This window comes from Homalodisca vitripennis, chromosome 5, assembly GCF_021130785.1.
Source record: "Homalodisca vitripennis isolate AUS2020 chromosome 5, UT_GWSS_2.1, whole genome shotgun sequence".
Lineage (NCBI taxonomy): Eukaryota > Metazoa > Arthropoda > Insecta > Hemiptera > Cicadellidae > Homalodisca > Homalodisca vitripennis.
In genome coordinates this window covers 108,960,948-108,974,170 of record NC_060211.1, presented here as the reverse complement: position 1 = coordinate 108,974,170, position 13,223 = coordinate 108,960,948, and the positions used below count along the sequence as shown (strand labels likewise).

At 33.1% G+C, this 13,223-nt stretch overlaps 1 long non-coding RNA gene across 1 annotated transcript; it reads right to left on the bottom strand.

The window, feature by feature from the left end:
* Positions 1–91: 91 nt before the first annotated feature.
* Positions 92–10,566, bottom strand: LOC124362697. Its single transcript, XR_006922493.1, has 4 exons — positions 10,429–10,566; positions 8,015–8,083; positions 6,027–6,116; positions 92–575 (listed from the first exon to the last, which is right to left on the bottom strand). It is a non-coding gene; the product is annotated as an uncharacterized LOC124362697 (long non-coding RNA).
* Positions 10,567–13,223: the final 2,657 nt, after the last annotated feature.

Genomic DNA, 13,223 nt, shown 5'->3' with positions numbered 1-13,223 from the left:
ACAAAACCTACTTTATTTTAGTCATTATAATCAATCCTGGGCTAACTAGAATGAATTATGATAACTTCTCTTGTTTATTAAAATGGAAGGATCACACTAGAAATAGTAAAATATGTATTTATCTTTTGTCATTACATTATCCATACATAATTGGACAGTTGTCAGTTACAAAATATAATCAAAAATATTCAAGAAAGCAACTGATTTAGCAAATGTACATGCGAAGTCTTGTCCAATTGCATAAAACTTAGGTTTACAAACAATTAAATTGTTTAAATTGTCTCCAAATATTGTAAATAATTGTTAAACAAATTCTAGTTAATTCAATCATGAAATTACATTACAGTACAGCTGGCTGCAGAGAAGTATAGACTTTGTTAATGCCTATCAGACATACACAGTAGAGATTATTCGTATATACTGGTTGAAAATGAATACAATGAATACTAAATAGTATACATAGCATAGTTTAGGACTTAGATTATATAAAACTTTACAGAGAGAAATTAATTGTTCAGTCGATTCGGGATAAGACTGATTAATACGGTGCAGAAGGCGGCAGCAGAAGTTAAAATCTGAAACAAAGAAACATTATTTGTTACATTACTACTAGAACACTACCACAAACTGTTAAACATTTATTACTGAACTACAAATGTGGATTTTGGAATATATGTGACCTTTGGCTTAGAACACTGGTGGAGCCATAAGGTGGACTTTTTACCTTACCCAGTTCTTCACAATTCACGGCTACTTTAGGTCATATTTGCATCGGATGCGCAAAGCCGGTTCACCGGGACTGTATCTGTTGCCGGGGCATTCTCAACGATGTGAAACATACTTTCTTCCACTGTCTGCATTGGGAAATGCCCTGCCTGGAGGCCACTTGTTCTCTTGGTACATTTTTGGTGGACACAGTGTGCGGAAAGATGATGGAGGGTGAGGTTAATTGGGATTGCGTTTCACAATTTGTCTAAGGTGTCCTCTGATTAAAGAAGACTTAACTAGACCAAGAAGCGGACTAGACGAAATGATCACATGGCTTGAAATCGAGAAAGCTCTATGGGTGTAGGCAAAATTTAGGTCTAGCCTGAAGTAATATGAAAAATAATTCTAGGTTAGATTCCTAAAGAGAAGAAGAGATTTTTATTGGGTAATCTGTGGTTTCCATCCCATCACTTAGAGGAGTCCCACACTACAGGCTGGCCACCTGTGTGCATAAAGTATTTGTCTGCCTCTCCCTAAAAACAATTATTGTTATTACTTTATTCACCTTGTTCCCAGTGAATAGTTCAAAATAAAATTGTCTTTATATAATTGTCTTTCATTAATGATATAAAAAACTTTGCAATTCAGAAATAACTATCCACACTGGCCCATGATTCCCCTCTACTTAAAAAAATATAATATTTTGCACACACACTGAGAACTACTTTAAGTCCAAAAAGTGCCCTTGCATAAAAAAGGATACCTTTCCAATAGAAGTTTTTCAGAGGGTTGGGACCAAGGTTAACATCCAAATTTCAAGTTTCAAGCTTGTTGTGAAGTGTTTTACTATTTGCATCACTGAGTCAGTCATTCACTGAGTGACCATGTTTGACCTTATATTATGAAGTTTCTGTATTTTTTGTGTTTTAATGTTCATATAAAATCACGGCTTATATCGTTATTCCCAGCAGTGTTTACGAAGCAAAAAAGTTTATTATAATGTCCAAAATCAATACTTGTTACAGTTTTAGTTAAATTTTACCAGATGAATTGCCAGATTAGAGTATTAATCAATTACAGAGATAAATATAAAAACAATAGTTGGTTATTGTCTCTATAGTATATGAAGGGGTCGAGGGAAAAAGGGGATAAGTCCATGTTTTTTCAGATTAGAGATATCAATGCCACTTTATTCTTAGGTAGCAAATACACAGTTTATGATGATTTTCTTGTGCAATAAACGGGACCAGTCCACCAGAAAAAAATAAATAAATAATTACGCTCAGGGCAAAGAAAGGGATCAGTCCACGGTCTAAGGGCAAAGAAAGAGATCAGTCCATGAAACGAACTACGAAGTTGCAATAAAGGGATCAGTCCTCGCGCTCATTTGGATTTCCCATGGTCCTCTGCGCCACAGACTGGTTGGGACTTGTCTTTTTATGGACAATATTCTTAGTTTGTTGCTTGCTTTCTTGCAGAACAGTTGATAAGATAATTATTGTGTGAATTTCAATTAGTATATTTCCTTATGGTGTTGTGAAGTGTTTTTTTCAATTCAGATTTTTGTTTTGTATAGTGATTGTGTTGAGTGAAGTGTTGGTAGGTTATATAAGTACAAATTATAAGTATAGTGACATGGAAAACATTGATGTTGATGAAGGTAATGGGGTGAGTAGGGGAAGTAGAAAAAGAAAAGCCTTTGGAAGAATTTCTGATGTAATGAAAAAAAATTAACTTATCGAGTTCATGAGTTAGGAGAAGACTGCCATTGTAGGTTAAAATGTTTTGAGAGAGTGCCAGACGATGCAAAAAAATCAGTCCTAAATGCCTTTAACTTGATGGCTAGCTCTGACGAACAAGACTCCTACTTATCCGGGCTAATCTCTGTTGTACCTGTTGCTCGTCGACGGAATAGGAAACTGAAGAAGAGGCAAGAAAAAATGAAGCTACTTACCAAGTACAGAGTAAGGGGGGCGAATTGAAGGTGAAACAAAAGAGTATGATGTATGTAAAAAGGCGTTTGTGTCATTTCATGGAATAGGTAAAAAGAAAAGAGAGTTGAGCGTATTGCTGCTGCATTAAAAGACACTGGATTCAGCCCAAAAAATAGAAGAGGAAAACATGAGAACCGCCCACATAAAAATTAGTGATGAAGTTTTAGACAAGATTCACACTCATATTACGTCATTCTCATCTAGAAACTCTCACTATGGGCTGAGGGACACCAAAAAAGTTTACCTTGACCAAAACCTCAATGTTACAAAAATGCACAAGATTTTTCCAAGAGAAAAACCCCCAAGTTAAAGTATCTTTTGACAAGTATAATGAGATTTTTTGCAAAGAGTTCAACATTGGATTTGGATAACCACGTATAGACACTTGCTCGGCTTGCGATGAGCTAAACTCAAAAGTTAGGTCCATTGAATTGGAAATAAATAATTGTAGTGATTTTTAAATCAAAGAGATGAGCTACAAAAAGAAGTAGGGAAAATACAAACTGAACTAACTTTGCACAAAAGAAAAGCAGATGCTTTTTATAATAGGAAAAGAGCTGTGACAAAGATGTGTAGAAAAAATCCACAAGAAGAAGCAATTTGTATTGATTTTGGACGCAACCTGCCCATCCCAAATGTCTCGACGAATGACGTTTTATTATAAGCGACAATTGTCTTTGTATGTTTTCAACATAACAATCTTGTCAACAGGTGAATCAATATTTTACTTGTTTACTGAAGCAGCAGGGAAAAAAAGGAAGCGATGATGTTTGCTCTCTTGTACACGACTTTCTTTACAATCACTTATCAATGAATGTAAAAAAGCTTCACATATTCTCCGATGCCTGTGGAGGCCAAAAATAAGAATTTTACAATGTTCAGATTTCTTCACTACCTTGTACATTTTGAGAAGCGGTTTTACAAGTTGTCACAGTAACATACCCTATTCGTGGTCACAGTTACCCTCGACTGCGACAGGGCACATGGCTCTTCTAAACCCTAAAAGCGTGGTTGGAAACACAAAAAGATTGGCAAGAACATTTTGAGGCAGCTAGAAGGAAACCAACCTCCGTTCGTTGTAAACTCCATTGATCCAATCGGATGACCAAAATCCAGCTACAAAGTGTATTTTTTATGAGTTGGACCAAACATCTCGAATCATTTTATGCAAAGAGAGAATTCAAAATTAGGCCAATAAGGGAGATTATGTTTGATGATAAGAGCTTTGAAAACATGTTTTATCGGCACACATATCATGGAGCTTGGGAATCTACAGGAAAATAAAGAGGAATCAATGAAAGAATCTTGCAGCTGAATTCACACTGCCTGAGGCTAGCTACAATGGTGAGTTACTATTTTAATACAATATTTTGTATTTCTTTGTATCCTAGATAAATGATGTAACTAAACTAAATTCTGTAAACGGCCTTTGAAGTTTTAAAATTTAAAATTAAATTGTCAATAATATAAACATTAAAAAACTACTCCATTAATTTTACAGCACTTAGGAGGTATGTGCTATGTTTCAGGGCCACTTCCCATAAGTGCGGCTAAGTATGCTGACCTGCAGCACTTATCAAAGTTTTGTGGTCCAGAGGCACAGGACATATTCAGGAAGTTGAAATATAAAAGTGAAAAAAAAAACTTCTTTAGGATGTTTTTCTTTTTTAAATGTATCTTATTTTATAATAATGTAACAATAAAATTAAGTTCTGCTTTGAAAGTGCATGGTCTAGTCATTTATGAACAACAACTGGGGAATGAAAGAGATAAGTCTGTTGTACATATCCCCTTATTTCCCCAGTATATGTAAAATATTTCATAAATACTTAAACAAAAAGTATTTAACAAAGATTTTATGCACTTTTTGCGCAAATATAATGTTTCATATAACTTATAACATAAAAAAACCGGCTTTAACTCTTTATTTTACGTGAAAACAGTTGTGTGTACTTAGGTTTAGATATCGTAAACTGCTGTTCCTGAAAAATTTTCAAAAGTGGACTTATCTCTTTCTTCCCCCGACCCCTTCATATGCTTTATACAATGCATGTAAAAGTATAGAATAGATCCTTACCCAAAAACATTAAGTTATTTCAATACTTTTTTAAAAGCAAAATTGTTTTTTGTTTATGTATATATTTTTTCGGATTTTTTGGGACTGATGATAAAAAACTTGCAGTCCACGTAGCTCCTGAACCATTAGAGATATAGAAAAACTCTAAAATGCAAAAATGTCTTATTTTGTAGTGTAGAATATAAAAACAACATAAAATACAGGGTGTTCCATAAAATATTTTAAAGTTGGCCGCCATATTGGCAAAAATTATGAAAACTTCCAGTCCACGTAGCTCCTGAACCATTAGAGATATTGAAAAAACTCTAAAATGCAAAAATGTATTATTTTGTTGAGTAGAATCTAAAAACAACATAAAATACAGGGTGTTCCATAAGAGATTTTAAAGTTGACCGCCATATTGGAAAATGGCGGCCATCTTCAAAAAATTTGAAAGTGTATCCCTGAGTGAAACTTAAAATTGAGCAAGTTCCAAATTTAAAGTGTGGTGCTAAGTCGTGTAATTAAAAAGTTAGCTATTGGATCACTTTAAAAAACTCACCCTGTATATATATATATATATATATATATATATATATATATATATATTGTATATATACTTTAATTTTATCATGGAATCAAAATTTAAATTCTCTTCCTTTATCATGATTTGGTAATATCAAATTATATTGTAGATAATCTAGAAGGGTTTTAAAAATTAAAAACCATTTATGACAATATAACAATATAACATTTTACCTTACTCTGTTGTAGCTTTTGGTATTGAACATGGTTTACTATATCTAAATTAGTGTTAATAACACAGTCACTGCTTACCATGATTACATTAGCAGAGTATGGTGTGCGCCCAAATATTACATGTTAACACTACTATATAGTATACAGTGATAACACTAATTACCAAGTGCTACAGTGTATCTTTGTGTACTATAGCTGGAGAAGTGTTAAAATGCAACACATTTGCTACCGAAAGGTTACAGTAGTAGAATCGGGCATGTGATCCAACATTAGACTGCAGCGCCAACAGTCAGTGTCCAAGTAAATGATTAGATGTGATTCATTCTTGAACAATATACTGTTAGTTTTTATATTAAAAAAAAAAAAACAACAAAATTGTTACAACTCGAATAGAAATGAAATCTTAGCAACTGCCTTATGAACCATGCTAAACCTAACAATTTGTACGTTATATATTTCATTTCATTAACAAAAAATGTAAGTAAGTAAATTATAACAATTATACTCACTGAAACTACTGCAGATCTTTTGACTTCAAAGATATGGGCTGCAGAAACTCTTTGTTCCGATGCCTGAATTTGAGTAATAAAAAGATGTATCTAAAAAAGATTTATAAGAATGTCATAACAAATATGGAATAGCTCAAGGTTTAAATAATTCATGTTTTTTTTAATTATTAGATTTCAAAAGATTTCTCTTCTAATCGTAAATGAAAGCAATATTTTTATCTTTTATAGCAATACACTTTATGTGCCATGGTTGAATAAAAGCTTAGTTTAAGAGGGTTTAGTCACTATTTATATTTTCATTTTCCTGTTCTGGCAAAATCTGTTTATACACACTTTAATACTCAAAATATATTTTTTAAATCAGACTCAATGGTTTTTACAGGACATACAACAGATTTCTTATGGAAAATCTAAATTAACGTTAAGTACAACTTTACAACCATTATTATTAATAGATAATTGTATTTTTTTACAGCTATTTGTTAAACTTTTGACAGTCAATATTAACAAACTTCTACCACAGGAGAGAATGGACATGGCAAGAAAATACCTTCACCACAAACTGTATTCCATTTCGCCAAACATCTTGTTTGATGAATTAACGCTTTCAAGTACGATGACATAGAGCAGTTCCAGCTGCAACTAACAATTTTCCAAGTTTCATAGCTTCTTCACAATACTGATGAATTCTGAAAAATTGGAAACTAAATCATACAAACTGAGTCTCAAATTTTATCCTACTTTGCTTTGACGGATTGGCGAGAAGGTTCTCATATAAAGACCGTTTACATTTAGGATCCGAAACTCAAATTACTTTGACCAAAACATGATTCAACAACACTATTGCTTGCAAATAAAACTATGAGTATAATCTCTTGATGACTTTGCATTGTCAGCTGTTTTGACGTCAAGTCACCTATTCAACTAAGGAGTTTGTGTAGAATCAACAAATTTCAGCTAAAACACATATCTGCCTTAGGTCAGGATGCAGAGGGTTAGAAAATACCTTTGCATAAACTGTACTCCATTTTGCCCAACACCTTGTTTAATGAATTAACATCTTTCAGGTACAAAGACTAGTATTAAGATATTAAAATCTAAGTTTTCTGAAGTGAAACATTTTTGGATTTGAGCAGGGTTTCTATTCCACTGGAAGTGTACTTAATGTGGCATGAACAAATTTCTAAGATGTATCTATTGAATTAAATTTCAGTACTGCGAGTCTTTGGTTTAATTTGTTACACTTTTCTCTGTTATTATACAATACAGACTATTTAATCAAACAATATACAATTTTATTATTTTACATTCATAAAACATTTCAATTTGTGTTATAACACCTCATTCTTTCACTCAAAAATTGTTTAATTTAATTATAAAAGTGTACTTGTTGCGTAGGAATGTAGTAACTTACATTTAATCACCTTTTTGTTAGCGAAACGTGAATACATTACTTTTTATGCTAGTTACTTGCAATATCCAGTACAGTTTCTTTAGTAAAAGTGTTAGAGTTAGGCATTGAAATGTTTTGATTTTAATCAAGTTCTATGGGTTCCATATGTAGTGTATTTAGTGTGATAAATACTAAGTTGGTAATGTACCCTTAGCAATATTTAATGTCTGCACCAGTTATGTTGGTAGTATGTATTGTCAGGCGATGTATCATACGATGTGGTCTGATACGAATAAAGAATGCTCATAGGTTGCTCTCCTGTGACATCACATCACGCCACTACCCTACAACCAACGGTCCAAGCTGGCTAGCCAGCAGTCCACCACCAGACACCGTCATGTAAACCTCCTTGTCCCGTCCGTTCCTTTATGAGCGGTCTTAGAGTAATGGTACTCTAAAATGTCTTATTATTTATCCCGACCCATATAGTGTACATTGACGACCCGCATATCTTACACCATACAATGCTTTTTCTTACACAAACTGAAAGATTTCAAAACATTAAGTTAAGTATATATAATTACAATAATCTTACCTGTTTCTGACATCTAAGAGACAGTCTAGTGAATTGCTGCTCACACAACACATCAAGTATGCGATTACTCTGCCAACAGAACTAAACTTCACAAAAGTAGACCTTGTAGAAAATGAAAGAGTTACCAATACAATAATTTCCAGGCTGTTAAAATGATACCCATTGCTAATGGAAATGTTAATAAATTCACACGGCAGTTGCCATTGTCTAAACCAAGATACATCAAGGTTTCTTAGTGATTTAATTAACCAGACCTATTAATCAAGATTTGCTACGATCAAATTACGGACTGGTACAAAACATATTTTAGGTTCGAGTACAGAAATGAATGGTTATATCTAATAATTCTTATATAAAAACACTATTCTATCATCGGCAGTAGTGAACGGTGAGAAGGTTGAGTGCTTCAGCAAATTAAAAAGTAAAGTCAGGTACTTATTTATAAATTTTTGGCAATATGTCAAATAAATAAGTTTGGTCACTTACAATAAGCAGTATTATACCTACATAAAATTTAGACTTAGTACATGATAGAAATGTGCTACTATTCTCTGTACACTTCAAACAATCCCAACTAACATCTAGTGAAGCCGCAGTTAACAGTATCATTTGGGAACTGTGCGTGCATGGGGGTGAGGGAAGTCACGTCAAAAAATATGCAAAAGGATATATTCTATTAACTGCCAAGCACAGTTGAGCGTGATCAAGTCCACCCAATCTCAACCAATCCCAACCAAGGACGTAGCCAGCAAGGGAATCCAAGAGGTCTGGATCCCCAAAATTTACAATTCTTTTACTTACTTTTTTAGTAAAAGATTATAATTATTTAAATAACTCAGTATTACTGACATGCACTGATGAAAGATTGTTCTCAACATTGAAATGGCTAAAAAACTTTTTAAGGAAAAAAATTGGGTATGAGCGGTTGACTGCAGTTGCCTTCATTTCTGTTCACTACAGGAAAATATCAGTTTCTCCAGAGCAAGTACTAGATACAATGTCTCAGAAGTCAAGAAGAACTTTACTTTTGTAAAAACTCTTTTACCTATTATCATTTAAGTGCTTTGCAGACAATAAAAGCATTTTTTTTTATAACGATAATACACTTATGTAAGTGTGTAGACTTATCTAATCAATTTCAATTATTATTAATCCTACAGAGCCTACTAAAACAGTTCCTCCACAATTATGAATATTAATCGTCAATATAACCTACACAATGAAGTAAAAATTTTGTGCGAAATTCACTATTTTGTTCTTAATTTGAAAGTTTCATAATTTTAATGTTTCCAGGGAGGTTTCCCAATTCCCCCCCCCCCCCAATCTTTTTCTGGCTATGTCCTTGAAATGTACCCACATTTGCTCTAATGCTCAATATATATATATATATATATATATATATATATATATATATATATATATATATATATATATATGAATCTTTTTTAAAGAATAAAGCGAAATTGAGTAAAAAGTTGTTGCTAATGCTTAACTATTTTAAGTTATAACTAGGTTTGATGTGAATAAAATAAGTAGTACTACTCTTTACCTGTAGTTAACATATCTCCGGACGGGAGTAGATACAACTTAAAACTGAAGTAAATAAAGAGTATTTGCTAGTTCTTTGGTCTAGTTGTATCTTATCATTTTAACCCTTTCACAGTTCTTGACGTAATATTACGTTTATAACAATTTACACATTGTTATATTTTTTCTGTTGTCTGCCATAGTATTGCTCAAGAAGCGATGAGACGTACATACCATTTTATCACGTTCCTAATTTTAGAAAATTTATGTATGGGTATTTGAAGATGAGGCATTCCACAAAATAGTTAAGAAACAACAATCCATGAAGAAAGTAATCTAAGCTGTTTTATCCAGGAGTATGGGACTGGTGAAGGCTTTTAAGCTGGAGAGATAAAGGACTGTCACAGCAAGTTGGCACACTAAACAATGCTTGGTAGAAGTTCTTCAGGACTTGAACATGGAGGGTTTCATTTTTCACCACAACAATGCCTCTTCTTACACTGCAGCAAATATTTTGTACAGTTTTTTTTTTAAGAAAAGCTTCAAAACTATGGAGCACTCCCCTTATTCATCCGATCTCACGTATGACTTCATGTTATTCTTCGATTGAAGAAACATTCGTGTTCTCATTGCCAAAATTGATGATGAGATCCAAATATATTTGAACTCCATTCGACCTTAAGATTGCACTAGTGTGAGTAAAGATGAATACAGTAAAGTTTTAGTGCTCTTTAATATTAATCTTTTTTACAGTTATTTACAGTGTTTAATAAACATAAAGTGTTTTTAAAGTGCTCAGATGAGTATATCTTAAATAAGTATCAATTAAATTTTGAAATATACTATTTTAAAACTGAAATAAAATTAATTATACAAATATTACTTACATATAGAATTCAAGAAGCACATGTTTTTAACACAAATTTCAAAGCAATTAATACACTTTAATTAATCATATTCTCAGCAAGAAGAAATTTGTTCTTTGTATATAAAGATTTGAAACAGTCCTTCAAATTTAACTTAAGTTTAAGAAGAATTTCAATTTTTTAAATAGAAAGCAGTTGAGTAGTAAAAAAATTCAAGAGGAAATTCGGTATTGAATTGAGTAGTTATTTCCTGTCATCAAGAGTAGACCTGTGTGACAGGAGTAGCTCTGGTGTTGAGCTGATGGTCTGTGCACTATACCGGTTGGTTGTCTTATCAGATGATCAGTCAACAATCCTTGTTGCTTGTTTGCTGTTGGTGTCAGTAGGTTGATGCTTTCATGTAGGCAGACACAGTGTCCTTTTGTTTACTTTTTAACTGAACTACAGTAAGAACTTTAAAACTCTTACAGATTGATTTATAAATGTATTATTGATATTTATAAGCATAAAGCTAATGTTTATAAATTATAAATTAAAAATAAGAAATCCTGAAACATTGACAACAATGGGCAGCAAACAATAAAATTGAACCAAAATATCACATAGGTGATAAAGTTTTTGCCAAAGTAAAGGGGCACACACCATGGCCCTGCTGTAATTGAGAGTTTAGCACTTAATTCAACATTACCAAAATACAATGTTGTTTTTTGTGGCACAAAAGAAGCTGCACTAGTAAAAGAAATTAACATATCCTCATACTTAGAGAATAAAAACAGATTTCTAAAGACAACAAACAAAAAATTTATGACTGCAATAAAAGAAATTGAATTCAGCTTTAATAAAAACAAATCTATAAACAATTCTTTACCAAATAGTTCTGTAAGAAACTCATTTCCAACTGATTGCTCTAAACAAGGAGGAAGAAACACCTTCAGCTTCAATTAGTTTTTTACACCCTATTTCTCAGTCATCTCCAACTAATGAGGTTTCATTTTCAATTGACCTCTCCAGAATAAATCCCAAGAGTGTAATAAAGAGTATAATACTTTAAACAGAGCAATTACCCCAACACAACAGCAAATAAGTACACCTGCTACAAGTACTTTAAACAAATGCCTTATGAGTCAGTCAATACTGAATAATGATTGGCTTACAGATGATCCTATTAAGGTATATTATGACTTGCTAACAACACAGTAGTTGGTAGCACAGATGGACCCTGTAATATCACAAGGAGTGAAATGTTTAGAAGACATTGACTATCTTATTGAAGACCTCAACTTAACACAGAAAACTTCTATTATTATTCCAGTGAATAACTCGCCGGCCATTGACATTCCTGGAGGGTCTGGCTTCCCACTGAGTCTGTTACTGTACATTAAAGATCAACACAAATATGTACATTTTTGACTCAGCAGGATCTGCCAACTTTGAGGCATGCTCTCCTTATTGCTTGTAACTAAATACACACATGGAATCAAAAACGATGTTAATATTTCAGCAATCCCTGTCCCAAAACAATCAAATGGCCAGGACTGTGGTGTGTATATGGTGATGTTCACTGAAATTGTCTTGCAGCTTATTTCAGAAAAAATACACTGTAAAGAGTGGAAAAATGTTTCCCCTATGTAACTGAGTGGGAAATAGCCAATAAACGTTTTCAACTAGCTATGTTGTACAGTAATAACACACAAGTTAAAATAAAAGCCAGCACAATTAAAACACAATGATGTTAAAACCTACATTCAACCCTACAAATCACGAAAAACACACACACAAAGAAAATAAGGGAAACCCAAGTAACAAGCAACATAAATAACAATAACTGGACTCAAGTAAATTATGGAAAACGAAGGCAAACCTTTCTCCACAAATAATGTGACCACTGACAGCAGCGAAAACCGTGTAAAACCTCACAAATCAGTACAGTTGTATAGACACTGACGCCACTAACAACTGTGAAAATGCTAAAAATGACAGTTTGTCTGATGACACATCGACACAGCAGCATAGTAGATTACTTGCTAAACAAATTGGAAAACAACACCGTCAAGGAAATGCGCATACAGAACAGAGAAAGCAAATTGGAATAAGAATTCAAAGCTTCATGTAACTTTTTGCTCTGACAGCCAAGGAAGGAATGTCCAAGCCAAAATTGAAAATTTTAGTGGCAACAAAGTGGTGCTTTTGGTTATGTTAGGGTGAATGCTGGATTATTGCAAGTACTGGAGTCATGTACAATTGATCAAACAAAAAACTGTCATCATAATGGGAGGTACAAACGACAGTCTAGATGATAACCTGCACAAATTTACAAAGATCTTGAACAGAAATTAACCGCCATAAGTAAGTCTAGAACTGTGTTTATTACAACCATTCCAAAACGGTTTGATAAACCTAGTGACCATGAGGACAACAAGAAACTAACTCTATTAAACAACTACATTGGAGAGTTGGTTGCCAGAATTGATAACACCAAACTGTTGAATTTGGACCAACTTAAAAGGTACCAATTTTACAGAGCAGGGTTACACTTAAACAATAAGGGAAAAAATCACCTGGCCAACCTTATAATTAATACCTTGAGTAAGGAATATAATCTAAATTTGAGTCCAGGAAAACCTCATTGGAAAAATAAAAATCACTGAAGCACATATGGGCAAATACATAATAAAATCGGTTACGAACAAAAATACTGCACTAGCTCACTGCATTTCTGCAGACATAAATCAGGAAAGAAACATGAGTGCAGGAGTAGCCCGTTATCTTCAAAAACCACTTTGGAAGACCTAAACCATCAGATTTTATCAACAAAC